Here is a 14,712-nt window from a genome sequence, read left to right as displayed (position 1 = left end):
GAAAATACACTAGAATCCCATCATTGTTTAAATTAACCATGCTGTTTTCAAACACTAGTAAGCCGCTATTGCTACGTTTTTATATTTAGTCAAGTTTTGACTAAATATTTTAACATCGAGGGGGAATCGAGACGAGGGTCGTGGTGTATGTGTGTGTGTGTGTGTGTATGTGTGTGTGTGTGTGTGTGTGTGCGTGCGTGTAGAGCGATTCAGACCAAACTACTGGACCGATCTTTATGAAATTTGACATGAAAGTTCCTGGGTATGATATCCCCATACGTTTTTTTCATTTTTTTGATAAATGTCTTTGATGACGTCATATCCGGCTTTTCGTGAAAGTTGAGGCGGCACTGTCACGCCCTCATTTTTCAACCAAATTGGTTCAAATTTTGGTCAAGTAATCTTCGACGAAGCCCGGGGTTCGGTATTGCATTTCAGCTTGGTGGCTTAAAAATTAATTAATGACTTTGGTCATTAAAAATCGGAAAATTGTAAAAAAAAATAAACATTTATAAAACGATCCAAATTTACGTTTATCTTATTCTCCATCATTTGCTGATTCCAAAAACATATAAATATGTTATATTCGGATTAAAAACAAGCTCTGAAAATTAAATATATAAAAATTATTATCAAAATTAAATTGTCCAAATCAATTTAAAAACACTTTCATCTTATTCCTTGTCGGTTCCTGATTCCAAAAACATATAGATATGATATGTTTGGATTAAAAACACGCTCAGAAAGTTAAAACAAAGAGAGGTACAGAAAAGCGTGCTATCCTTCTTAGCGCAACTACTACCCCGCTCTTCTTGTCAATTTCACTGCCTTTGCCATGAGCGGTGGACTGACGATGCTACGAGTATACGGTCTTGCTGAAAAATGGCAGCTACTTGACTAAATATTGTATTTTCGCCTTACGCGACTTGTTTATATTTAGTCAAGTTTTGACTAAATATTTTAACATCGAGGGGGAATCGAAACGAGGGTCGTGGTGTATGTGTGTGCGTGTGTGCGTGCGTGCGTGCGTGCGTGTAGAGCGATTCAGACCAAACTACTGGACCGATCTTTATGAAATTTGACATGAGAGTTCCTGGGTATGATATCCCCGAACGTTTTTTTCATTTTTTTGATAAATGTCTTTGATGACGTCATATCCGGCTTTTCGTGAAAGTTGAGGCGGCACTGTCACGCCCTCATTTTTCAACCAAATTGGTTGAAATTTTGATCAAGTAGTCTTCGACGAAGCCCGGACTTCGGTATTGCATTTCAGCTTGGTGGCTTAAAAATTAATTAATGACTTTGGTCATTAAAAATCTGAAAATTGTAAAAAAAAATAAAAATTTATAAAACGATCCAAATTTACGTTTATCTTATTCTCCATCATTTGCTGATTCCAAAAACATATAAATATGTTATATTCGGATTAAAAACAAGCTCTGAAAATTAAATATATAAAAATTATTATCAAAATCAAATTGTCCAAATCAATTTAAAAACACTTTCATCTTATTCCTTGTCGGTTCCTGATTCCAAAAACATATAGATATGATATGTTTGGATTAAAAACACGCTCAGAAAGTTAAAACAAAGAGAGGTACAGAAAAGCGTGCTATCCTTCTTAGCGGCGCAACTACTACCCCGCTCTTCTTGTCAATTTCACTGCCTTGCCATGAGCGGTGGACTGACGATGCTACGAGTATACGGTCTTGCTGAAAAATGGCATTGCGTTCAGTTTCATTCTGTGAGTTCGACAGCTACTTGACTAAATATTGTATTTTCGCCTTACGCGACTTGTCTACATTTGTCATGAAGGCGCTTTCCATTCGTAATCCATAATCCGTAAACGAAACAGGGCGATACTAGTAGGATGTTCTTGTTTTTGTTCACTATGTGCATTTGTATGCTGGTGCTTGAGATGTGCTCATCTCCATGAAAAGGGCCCAAGGCCTACTCATTAAAACATTCAGACTTCAGACTTCAGACTTCTCTCTCTCTCTCTCTCTCTCTCTCTCTCTCTCTCTCTCTCTCTCTCTCTCTCTCTCTCTCTCTCTCTCTCTCTCTCTCTCTCTCTCTCTCTCTCTCTCTCTCTCTCTCTAAGAAAATAAGTAAACCGAACGAGCAATTTTTAAAACTTTAAATCATATGCATATTCTTGAGAAAGTCAATTCAGAAATGGCTTGAATGATAATTATCTGCAGCGACTGTGCAGCGACTTTGAAAAAACTTGTCATGTCCGCAGTATCAGCTTGCCCCCAAAACACCGCAGCTAATAACCTATAAAGATAAGAGAGTGTCATGCAAGAACAGACAAGCCATCGAACACTGAGACAGGTAGGCAAACGCCGTTAACACTCACAGACAAACCGACGATAACCATCGACAAACTGTATAATTTTCCTACGGTGTATTCTTTTCATGATTCTTCGCGAAAGGTGAAAGGAGAACAGCCGGCACCCACTTAAGAATCACTTGAGAGATCTCGTAAACGCCGGAATTTATTGATTGATAAAGTCTGTCAAAAACACTTCACCTGACTCTATCTATGCAATTCTGACAAGGGTCATATATCAGGTTAATAGCAAGGTACGCACGTCCCTCGGTAATGTCGTCATATCGACGTATTGAAGAATGTCCTGTTCGGTAAATTATACTCAAGCATGCCCGCAGTATATAGCGGATACTGTTTTATGTTGGGACCTATGGGCTACAAGCGATTTAGTATTCACATGTACATGTGAGTGACATAAGATATATTTATCTTCCTGGATTACAAACAATTGAAATAGCATCCAGGTAGGTATTTTTTCATAGCCAGTTAAGTGTGTAAATGTGTGCGTTTTGATAAAAAAAAATTGGGTTGGACCTTAAAAAAATATCGCAACCGGAAGATATACTAGCACGTCAAGATTCACGATACAAACCAACAACAACAAAAAACACAAATAAACGAACTCGCTCTTTGAGAAGTGGGATCCTATTTTTGGTAGTAATAGATTTCGTTTTGAAAGATAAAGATTGAAAGTTACAGAGAATGCACGACTATGATATCATAATTATGTTGCAAGCTCGGGCAATCCTCGGTCCTAGCTAGACAAGGACTCTTACCATGTCATGCTTACATTTATATAAAGTTCAAATGGAACTTGCAGACAAGAAAGTGCGTTGGCACGGCACGTTTCTTTGGAGGATTTATTATTTTCCATACTCCTCCATGTATCCCAACCAGATTTGTTACTGCTGCCTAAACCGGACAACAGCCACACTGAGGCACACATGCCTTATTTTTGTATAGACTGTTTCCAACAAGGAACCATTTGACGTATGAAGCACTTGAAATTGAGAACTTGACATTTGCTAGACAGTATCTGTGCACCTGTGCATACTAATTTCGTATTAGCTCAAGAGAGGTGAGGGTTAGTACTTAGTTCTCCAACGGCACAAAAACGCTCCACTGTTAATTGAAAGACATGGCAGTTAAGAACACTTTGCCTTCCAAATAAAGCTGCCATAAGCCAACGCTCTAAGTGCAATTCATGTAGCCATTATTTTACTCTAGTCGCTTGTATTAACAAAGCAACCAAGAGTCTATTAAGTTGCTAAAACCATGTTGTAACCTTCTTCTGTCCTAGATAAGCGTAGGGAATAGCATATCATGAGGTGGTTAATTACTACCGAGTTTAAATCGTTTAGATCTTCTCATTCATATTTCGTATGCATTCTAAGATTTCTAAGCTCTTTCCAGTCGGTTATGGTATATATACCCCCCAACGCCACCCCCTTCCTCTAAGTAGACTTTAATGTTTGCTTACTTATTTTGTAATTATTTATAGGGATATAACGGATCAAAAACACTGTCTGTCTTCGCCCCAAGAGAAATATTGTTCGAGTTGAGGTATGAAATTATGTCACCACACACCAGGAATACCTTAACTATTCTTTTTTTTTTTAAAGCATTATCACAGAACAAACCAAACTGCCATCAGGTATTACAAAATGACCAATGATGCCTGCAAACATGTTCTGCAACTTGACCTTCGACTCTACACCCATACATTCGCCCTCCAGAAATGCTAAGTACAACAAGTCAGTCATCCAAAATCGGCCATTGTCCCGAGAATTCCTTGTTATCGCGTGTACATAGTGTAATTTTTCACTTCACTGATAATCGAACGCAAGGGGAATTAGAGCCCGAATCCTATTACTGCCGCCTGCCTTGTGAAACTTCACACGTTGCACTTTCTATGGGTTCTAAACGGTATGATTACTTTAGTGCCACGAAGTGGACTGTTTTTTTATCCGTATCATCAGCAGAGAATTGAAGGCAGTTTGCGAAGTAGCTCAGTTGGAAGAGAACTGGACTTGTGATCGGATTAGTCTCCTGTCCGCCCAGCGACCTTCCCCTTGACCCTGCTTGTGACCTCGATGTTTTTTGCCCCCGCAAGGGGTACGGTACTCTCTAAGCACCCAAAACCTCAAAGAGAGATAACTGGCGGAAACCTTCCTATTGTAGTCTCCTGTATGACGGCTTACTAGTGCCAAAACCTCATAATTGTAATTATCAAGGGAAAATTAGTAATTTTCCCTTGATAATTACCATTTTCACGTGTTAATTACTAATTTTCCCCGGAAAATTACTAATTTTTCCGGAAAAATTACTAACTTTCACCTTTTGGCCTCAACATCCACAAGGGGAAGAGCAAGGTCCTTAGGACCAACGCAACAGCCAACACGACCCCCATCACGCTGGATGGTGAAGCACTGCAAGAGGTAGACAATTTCACCTATCTCGGAAGCATTGTCGACAGGCAGGGTGGCACGGACGTTGATGTTAGAGTCCGGATTGGCAAAGCAAGAGCAGCTTTCCTTCAACTGAAGAACGTATGGGCATCAGCAGACCTGAGCATCAACACCAAGCTCAGGATTTTCAACACCACGGTGAAGTCAGTCTTGCTGTATGGAGCCAAAACCTGGAGAACTACAGTTGCCATCACAAGAAAAATCCAGACCTTCACAAACACCTGCCTCAGAAGAATCCTCCGAATTCTCTGGCCTGACACCATCAGCAACAAAGACCTTTGGCAGCGAACAAAACAGTTATCCGTAGAACAGGACATTCTGCAAAGACGCTTCCGGTGGATTGGCCACACACTCCGCAAGACGACAACCAGCATCACGCGACAGGCCCTCACATGGAACCCGCAGGGCAAGAGGAGACGAGGCCGGCCGAGAAACACCTGGCGTCGTGACTTGGAGGCAGAGGTGAAACACATCGGCTACACCTGGAGACAACTGAAGAGATTGGCCCAGGATCGGAGTGCCTGGCGAGCTCTTGTTGGCGGCCTATGCCCCGGGGTCAAAGGCATAAGTAACCTATTCGAACCTGCGACCAATAGGAAGGTTTCCGCCAGTTATCTCTCTGAGGTTTTGGGTGCGTGTCCCTTGCGGGGGCAAAAAACATCGAGGTCACAAGCAGGGTCAAGGGAAAGGTCGGCTGGGCGGACAGGAGTATGACGGCTTACTAGTGCCAAAACCTGGTGTTACCCATAATCGTGATAATTACTAATTAACGCTGTCAGTTACTGTTTTCATCTGTTAGTTACTAATTTTCACGGGCAAATTACTAATTTTTAGTTTCGGCACTAGCAATCCGTCAGGAAGTGAGCCAAAACTAAAAATCAGTAATCAACAGGTGAAAGTTAGTAATTTTTCCGGAAAAGCGACCCGAATTTCCCAGCGATGGGACAATAAAGTAATGAAAATGGAAAAAAAAATGGAAAAAAAATGGTCATGATTGCCAGGCACTCCGACACGAGCTCCTTTCATACCTATGATGAGAACTCCGCCTATTGCGAAGGCTTAATTTCTCGATGAAAAATACTGCTGCCAACTGCAACTCATTTTACTAACTGCCCCTACCAGCAGACTACCTGCTTTTGAATTCACTCTAGAAATGACAAAACCATAAATAAATCAAGACTTGGTTCGCAAGACAGTTCATTATTCTTGAAGTGCGCTTGGCATGAGTACGATTAATTGCCACGCGAATGTAGCAATCGTGAGAGAACCAAGGCATGTGAATACGTGCAACATTTCTCAAAATAAAACCAAAATAAATTTAATAAGTAAAAGAATAGACAAAACCGCATGAGCAGTATGTCATATAATTTGCTGGTGTACGCATTATTGTTGCAGATACCTGTATATAAGAACCATTTTAAGGAAGCTACTAGTTTACGGTGATTCTATGTTCACGAACTGCTTACAACTGATTCATTTGGCGTAAGGTGCACTTACTACGTACTGGCATGCCACTTAGACGGGTCACAAAATACGTCAGGACGCATAACCTTCGTATAAGTGTGTGTGTTATTCCTGACAGTTTACAGCGATTAATTTTGCAGTATTGTGCTGCTGTTATATCGTATGTTGACGCAGTAAGTGCACCCGGGCTTATGCGTTTTGAGAAGGGCAAACAAGACGCCAACGGTGATTGTGAGGGACACCCCCCCCACACACACACACACACACACTGCCGGTAAAACATGGCTAGTCATTGATCCACGTCAATTTCTTGGTCAACGAAGTCAGTCCTTCACAGTGTCATACAACTTGGCTAAAATCACACCAGAACCATAAGAGCTATTGTGAAAGCCTCTTGATCCCTGTTCACTTTCTTTTTTTCTGGCACATGTTGCAGTCTGCATATTTGTGAGGCACACGTCTATCGCTTAGTGATCAGCAGTGATTATTGACAGAAAAAGCATTGTCCCGAGTGTTGATTCTGCGAGGAAAGGCACCAGTGAGTCATCGACGAAACTGAAAAAGTGAACTGACTTGGCTTTGACTGTGGGGACGAAAGTGCAGAAAGAAGTGGTTGTGGTTGGTCGGTTAATTGTGGTGTGGGAGCTTTGATGTGTGTGGGGGCTGACTTATAAACAGCAATGAAAAGCTACTCACATAGAATTGCTGATCTTTTACATAGACGGTAGTTTTGTTAAACACCCTTGATCTCAATGTTATAGACATTGTTGGCTGATCTGGGAAGCAAGTGACTAGCGATCTTCCCAAGGAGGAACACAAAAAAGGCATTTATCTTTGGTTTCTATCGCTGGGTCCAAAACAATTAAATGAGACAAGGGCACAACTTAAAATTGTCTGAGTACCTATATCAGTACATGTCTTTCTGTCTTTGTCTTCTTTGAAACTTTCTTCCCTCCTTTGTAGTGTCCTTTGTAGTGTATCTTTCAAGCTTGGCAAAGCTGCAACGCTTCCTCGTTGGTTTAGTTGTAGGCTTACTGAGACTAAATATCAAAGGACTTATACATCTTCTTTAAAAATGCCCGTACTGTGCTGGAAAAATTCCAAAAACAAAATCTACGTTGTAGATGTCAATCCGGCGCTTCTGGGATAAGCCTTTTATGCAATCAATCATTTCTCTTTGACATATCCCCGATCTTGGTCCTCTGAACAGAAAAAGTTATCTCCATTGAAGATGTACAACCTGAATCCCTACGCTTTTGTGACCGGATTTCATTCAAATCCAGGGCAACATATGACCTTACACGATCACCCTGAACAAGAAAATCGGTATTTGGGGGCTCTCTTGTACCACAGGGTAATCATTTCCGCGGCACTGACAAGCAAATAGCACCAGCTTTGGAACCTTTGAGTTTGACCGAAATGTCCGTCCAACAAAAAACACCTAAGGCCTCAGATCTTCTGTTTGTGGTATGAAAATACCGTGTTCGGCTGATCTTGCTGTCCAAACAGATCTTTCTCGCCACTGGTCATTGGATGACGTTTTCGCGCCCTAGGCTATACATGTGCTGGCTTAAACCCGTATAGTATTCCGAAGGCTGGAAGGAGTTATACGGGAGTGTTGTATGTATAACAACAATTAGGTTCAATGTCGACGGCCCGCGCCGGTGAGATATGAGCCTATCGAGAACTTGGGATAAGGACCGGTTCTAAGTTCCTAGGTAGATAAAAGCTGAATAAATAGCCAAACCCCTTTGAAAAGGTCGGTCCAACTGTCAGCAAGTGCGGTGCTGATCTGGCGAAAAGAGAAAAAGGTAGAGAAACCTTTAAAAGAGACTTTTGTGTTGTGTTGGGTATAAGTCTTACTATACAAAGCTGTTGAAGTTTTGCGTTTTAAATTAATCCTTTGAGTCAAGGATTAGTCATGGATAATATGGCTTACTATTCAAAGCGCTCTATATTTAAAGAATCATTTCGATGCGTGCGTAGTGACTTTATTTCACTTATGATTTTCCTTCGCTGTTTAACTTTAAAGGCACAGTAAGCCTCCCGTAAACCATCACAGAGCTCCCCGAGCGTCTAAATACAGTACAAGCATACTTCCATTTGAACGCTCACCGAACGGGAACATCCTGGCTGCTTTCTGTCGAGCGTGAGACATTTTCAAAGAATTTATTTTCGTAGACTTGTTCGTTCACAACAACGGCGCCTCGTTTTTGCGCTAGACCTAACTTTTAAAATCTAAATAATAAATTGACAGCTTGTTACACAAACATTCTTTAATCATAAAAGAATTCGTTTTTCATCAAGACAAGATCAGAACAATTCGAAGTTGTGAAAGTTTAAAAAAAAGAAAAGCCCGGAAGCAGGGTCACGCAAGGGTCGTAGCAGACGAAGGTTTATCAGTGCAAATCGCCGTTCCTCTCAACAGTCAAAAGCCATCGCTAGAGTTCTTGTGAACCACAGCCGTTGTTTCGTGCATAAAAAACGTGCTATTGTAGATAAGCTCACATCGAGTCGCATTCATGACTAACTGACGACTGCATTGTGAAAAAGGAAAACTGGATCACACGGGTTCACGATGGCTCAGGGGTAAGATAAACCACGCAAAAATAAATTCTTTGAAAATTGTTCGCTCTTTACGGAGGGCACCTAGGATGTTCTCAATTGGTGAGTGTTTAAATGAAAGGGTGTTTGTACTGTGTGTAAAAGCCTGACCGTATCTGTGATGGTTTACGGGAGGCTTACTCTGCCTTTAAGGCACAGTCAGCCTCCCGTAAACCATCACAGACACTGTCAGGCTTTTACACACAGTACAAACATCCTTTCGTTTAAACACTCACCGCTTGAGAACATCGATCCTTGGTGCCCTACGTAAAGAGCGAGCATTTTTTTAAAATAATGTTTGCGTGTCCAGCCGGATTGTCTGATCAGATAACCAGACGACGCGTTTTGGCGCTAGACCTAACTTTTAAAATCTAAATAATAAATTGACAGCTTGTTACACAAACATTCTTAAATCATAAAAGAATTCTTTTTTCATCAAGACAAGATCAGTACAACTCGAAGTTTTGAAAGTTTAAAAAAAGATAGCCCGGAAGTGTGTCCCGCAAAACGTGGTTCTCGTAGCAGACGAATGTTCTGCATGTCGCCAGTTTCTTTTGAACGCTCAACCGCCACCGCTCAGTTCGTGTGACTTGCAGCCGTTTGTTGCGTTTTAGATTCAGAGGTACACAATAAATTGTGAAAAAAAAGGAAAGTGGATCACACGGGTTCACGATGGCTCAGGGGTTAGATAAACCACGAAAACAGGTGTGTGGTTTACGCGAGCTAAATGCTATTGCAAGAGTGTTCGATAAGGTTAGAACTGCTTTTTTCATGAGAAGATTTAAATCGTTCTGTCAACCATTTGAGACGGACTGGGGCTTTAATATCAGGGGACCAGCTCCAGAAACCCACTTTACTTACAGTTGGTCTGTTGATATCTTTAAAATCTTAACAAGTTCTATTAAGGCACTCAACAACTCACCATATTGCGCGTTAATGAGCACAACCTACGTTCTGTGTGTGAAACTTTTTTTTCTCAGCTCAAACGAATCAATGCAAGACCTGGCCATCTTTACCGTGCGAAGGTCTAATCAATTTCAATATACAACGTGTACTGAAAAACAAATCTTAAAAAATATTCCATGTTTTGTCATTTCCATGGGCGAATGGATGCGACTTCGTTATTGCATAATTTTGTTAGCAGAGTGTGTGTTCGGTAAAGATCTAAGGCTTACAGAAGCTGGACTAGATTAAAAGTAAAACTTTGCATTGAACCAAGCAAAAAGTGCTTAGAAACCAAAACTTGTGCCACTTTGCAAAGATCTCCTCTCGGGGAAAATTCAAACACGTTCACCAAAAAGCATATCGGGCTGAAAAAACAACTTTTCAAGCAAAGTCACGTCAATAAAAGAGGATAGGGAGTAAGGGTGGGGGATGATTAGCTTGTAGGTCTTTTTGTCTCACATTACAAAGGCTCTAGCGAAATGAATTTATTTTCTATTTCAACAAGTCCTTTAAAGTGCTATTAATGCGTAGAACTTCATGCACAGCCTTGTCTACTCGCAGACTTCCCGTCTTTTTCAATTTGCATAAATCACACTCGGCTTTTCTTTTTCTCCTTTTTGTGTTGTGCGTAGCCAGATGGCTAAGACTATGCTTTACAGTCACAACGATGACGTTATACTCTCGCGATTACAGTATGCGGTTCTGGCTGCAAAATGGTGTATATGTGGCATTCCTCTATCGCCTAACAACCCTCTTTGTACTTTCACTCTGTCATGAATGCAAACCCTTGTCCTGCGCTCTGAGATATTTATGTTTGCTGTTAGCCAATACCTATTGTGGTGCCACAATGCTCTCCATTTTGTATGAGTCCCTCGGGATACAACACTGATTCGGATCAGGAATCAATCGTTTCCGTTGAAATATCAGTCATGAAATCTAGCGTTGTTTCATATGCTAATTCTCACTGGAGGTCTGTCGAGGAGTGTTCAAAAACACTTTGTTGACTTTGACCCTGAATCCACGGAGTGAAAAAAATCCCTTTCCACTGTTCTGCGTTCTTCTGATGCATGATCGGTTTCGCGTAACTTGAACACAGATCCTTCACAAGAAACGGAAGAGAAAACAAGTCGCGTAAGGCGAAATTACTACATTTAGTCAAGCTGTCGAACTCACACAATGAAACTGAACGCACTGTATTTTTTTCACCAAGACAGTACAGCTTCGTCAATCCCCGCGAGAAGGAAATCGCTCACCTCCCACGTGCAAAACGCAGTGATATGCACACACCAGAATAGCGCGGTAGCGTATTGTGCAAAGCAGGAAAGCGCGCTTTTCTGTATTCGTGTTAGCTTTCTGAGCTTGGTTTGAATACAACCTATCATATCTATATGTTTTTGGAATCAGGAAACGATAAAGAATAAGATGAAATCATTTTTGGATCGATTTCTTAAATTTTAATCGTAAGACTAATTAATCTATTTTCGTTAATTGTGATCACATTTTAAGAGTAAACATAACATATGTATTATATTTTTAGATTCAGAATGTCATGAAGAATACGATGCAATCAATTTAAAAAAAAGTTTGCGAAAAATCGATTTTAATGACAACTTTAATGAGCAAACTCATTAATTAATTTGTAAGCCTCCAAGCTGAAATTCAATATCAAAGTCCGGGCGTCGTCGAAGATTACTTGACCAAAATTTCAACCAATTTGGTTTAAAAATGAGAGCGTGACAGTGCCGCCTCAACTTTCACGAAAAGCCGGATATGACGTCATCAAAGACATTTATCAACAAAATGAAAAAAACGTCTGGGGATATCATACCCAGGAACTCCCACGTAAAATTTCATGAAGATCGGTCTAGTAGTTTTCTCTAAATCGCTCTACACACACACACACACACACACACACACACACATACACCACACCCTCGTCTCGATTCCCCCCTCTACGTTAAAACATTTAGTCAAAACTTGACTAAATGTAACAAGTCGCGTAAGGCGAAAATACAATATTTAGTCAAGTAGCTGCCATTTTTCAGCAAGACCGTATACTCGTAGCATCGTCAGTCCACCGCTCATGGCAAAGGCAGTGAAATTGACAAGAAGAGCGGGGTAGTCGTTGCGCTAAGAAGGATAGCACGCTTTTCTGTACCTCTCTTTGTTTTAACTTTCTGAGCGTGTTTTTAATCCAAACATATCATATCTATATGTTTTTGGAATCAGAAACCGACAAGGAATAAGATGAAAGTGTTTTTAAATTGATTTCGACAATTTAATTTTGATAATAATTTTTATATATTTAATTTTCAGAGCTTGTTTTTAATCCGAATATAACATATTTATATGTTTTTGGAATCAGCAAATGATGGAGAATAAGATAAACGTAAATTTGGATCGTTTTATAAATTTTTATTTTTTTTTACAATTTTCAGATTTTTAATGACCAAAGTCATTAATTAATTTTTAAGCCACCAAGCTGAAATGCAATACCGAAGTCCGGGCTTCGTCGAAGATTACTTGACCAAAATTTCAACCAATTTGGTTGAAAAATGAGGGCGTGACAGTGCCGCCTCAACTTTCACGAAAAGCCGGATATGACGTCATCAAAGGCATTTATCAAAAAAATGAAAAAAACGTTCGGGGATTTCATACCCAGGAACTCTCATGTCAAATTTCATAAAGATCGGTCCAGTAGTTTAGTCTGAATCGCTCTACACACACACACAGACAGACAGACAGACACACGCACATACACCACGACCCTCGTTTCGATTCCCCCTCGATGTTAAAATATTTAGTCAAAACTTGACTAAATATAAAAAGGAAATACAGAAAAGAGAGAGAGAGAGACAGAGACAGAGACAGAGACAGACAGACAGACAGACAGACAGACAGTCAGAGGCAGACAGAGAGAATGAGATAGACAGAGAGGTAGACAGGCAGATAGGCAGGCAGAGAGACCGAAAGATATGATAATGCAGATACTGTTTCACAAGTTAATCATCACGTCGTCGTCTTCGGTGTTGTTATAGGGCCTAAAAAAAAAATAGGTGTGGTTACGGTAACCCGACCTACCCTATTTTTAGGGGCCGATCCTATAACTTTTTATCACATTTGTCACACACACACACAAAAAAAACCGAGTGCAAAAAACGCAATGAAAGCGAAAGCGCCCGAGTCGCACACTTATTTCCCTGTCAAGTAGGTTTAATTTGTACACATTAGAAAAAAAAGTAAAAAAAAAAAAGTGATTGCCTACCTACCTACCCTAATTTTTTTTGGCTATGTTACCGTAACCACACCTATTTTTTTTTTTTGCCTAGGGCTAACTAGTGTCCAGTAAAAAGAACTGTGTCAGAAACGTCATAAGCACTAATACGCCTGGCTCTTAATCTGCCGTGAATACATAACGATATGCATACACTCAGAGCTGCAGTGGGCCGGCATAAACTCTGGTAGCACCAATACACCCTGTGATTACAGTATTTCTTGCCGTTACCGTCGTCCTTACATTATTTCTGAGAGAAGACTCGCGATCATCCTGGCCAATTCAACGGGTCCAATCTGTTCCTACACTACAAGAAAGCGTTTCACATTGCTAAATATTCTAATCCGGCGAAGTTTCTCAACGTATATGGCTTTGAATAACTATTTGAAGATTAATTTTATCATGCTAATCAATGTATCATCACAGGACAATTGAAATTGGTATTTTTCACAGTAAGTGCAAAAATTCGTTTTATTTTCAAGAACTAAAGTTCTCGTGCATTAAAGTTCTGTGACTTCGGGCACACCAACGTCGTCGTGTGGTAGATCCTGGCTCTGTAAACAGTTCGCATCTGCTCTAATCAACCTAAGACCCCAAATATCCGAGTACAGGATTTTTCAGCAATCACCATGATCTGACACTCTCAATGTATCACTGGAAAATGTTTTTAATCGATATCCCACTGGATGAGTCTACATGCATTAATTCAAATCAGCAGCAATAGGTGGAATTTCAAAGAGACGGTTTCGAGCTGAATAGTTTGAACACAAAATAATGTTTGTTAAATTCCTTGAGATCAGAAAACACATATCAAAAATGTAGTCACAATGCACTGTCACACTCAAGGTGAGGGGTTTCACACACGGTTAGAGGGGAAGGTGGGGATGAGGGGGGGGGGGGTCGGGGAGGAAGAAATGGCAAACTAAAAGGTGTTGGAGAGTGTGCGGGCTGGCGCCAGGAACGCTCAAAGCTCCCTGGCGACTGTGGAGTGAGTAATTGCAAAATCATGTTCAGAGCAAACGGTGGAACACGGGTACCTCCGGCTTTCTCATAGTACTGGGCAACTCCACCCCTGCGGCTTTTCTGACCTTCCTCCTGTTAATCAGTCAAGCCTCAGGTTAGTAAAGGCCTCAGGTATTCAAGGTTCCAAATGCACATGTACATGATTGTTCACGTGTCCGTGCTTAATACAGAAACGACCACATTCACAGAACGAAGTGCATCATAGAACATTGAGCTAGAACAAAATGTCACACTTGCTGGTACTCTATTTTGCTCCGTAAAAAAGGTTTACAATACACGTAGCATACATGAGTAAAAATACAGACGGACGGACAGACAGACAGACAGTAGCTATAAACAACAAGACAGACAAACAGGCAGGCGTGAAGCGTGAGGGAAAGAAAAGGGTGTATGTCTATCTATCAATCATCAAATAAACAATCAATCAATATACCATTGAGGCAATAAATTACTGTGACCCACTAAGACACTCACTTATTCCTGTTACCAGCAAAAATGAAAGTATGCAAGACAAAACAAATATATACATTACTAAAAAATAATAACAAATATCAAAAAACAAAAATCAAAACAACAACAACGAACAAACAAAGACACAAAGA

The 14,712-nt window shown here is 40.5% G+C and overlaps 1 protein-coding gene across 8 annotated transcripts in view; it reads right to left on the bottom strand.

Annotated features, from left to right (window-relative positions):
- LOC138959382 (serine/arginine repetitive matrix protein 2-like) overlaps positions 1 to 14,712 on the bottom strand; it is a 41,030-nt gene that overhangs the window by 25,191 nt on the left and 1,127 nt on the right. The window lies entirely within an intron of this gene.

Source organism: Littorina saxatilis, linkage group LG2 (assembly GCF_037325665.1).
Source record: "Littorina saxatilis isolate snail1 linkage group LG2, US_GU_Lsax_2.0, whole genome shotgun sequence".
In the NCBI taxonomy this organism is placed as follows: Eukaryota; Metazoa; Mollusca; class Gastropoda; order Littorinimorpha; family Littorinidae; genus Littorina; species Littorina saxatilis.
This window is presented reverse-complemented; position numbering and strand designations above follow the sequence as displayed.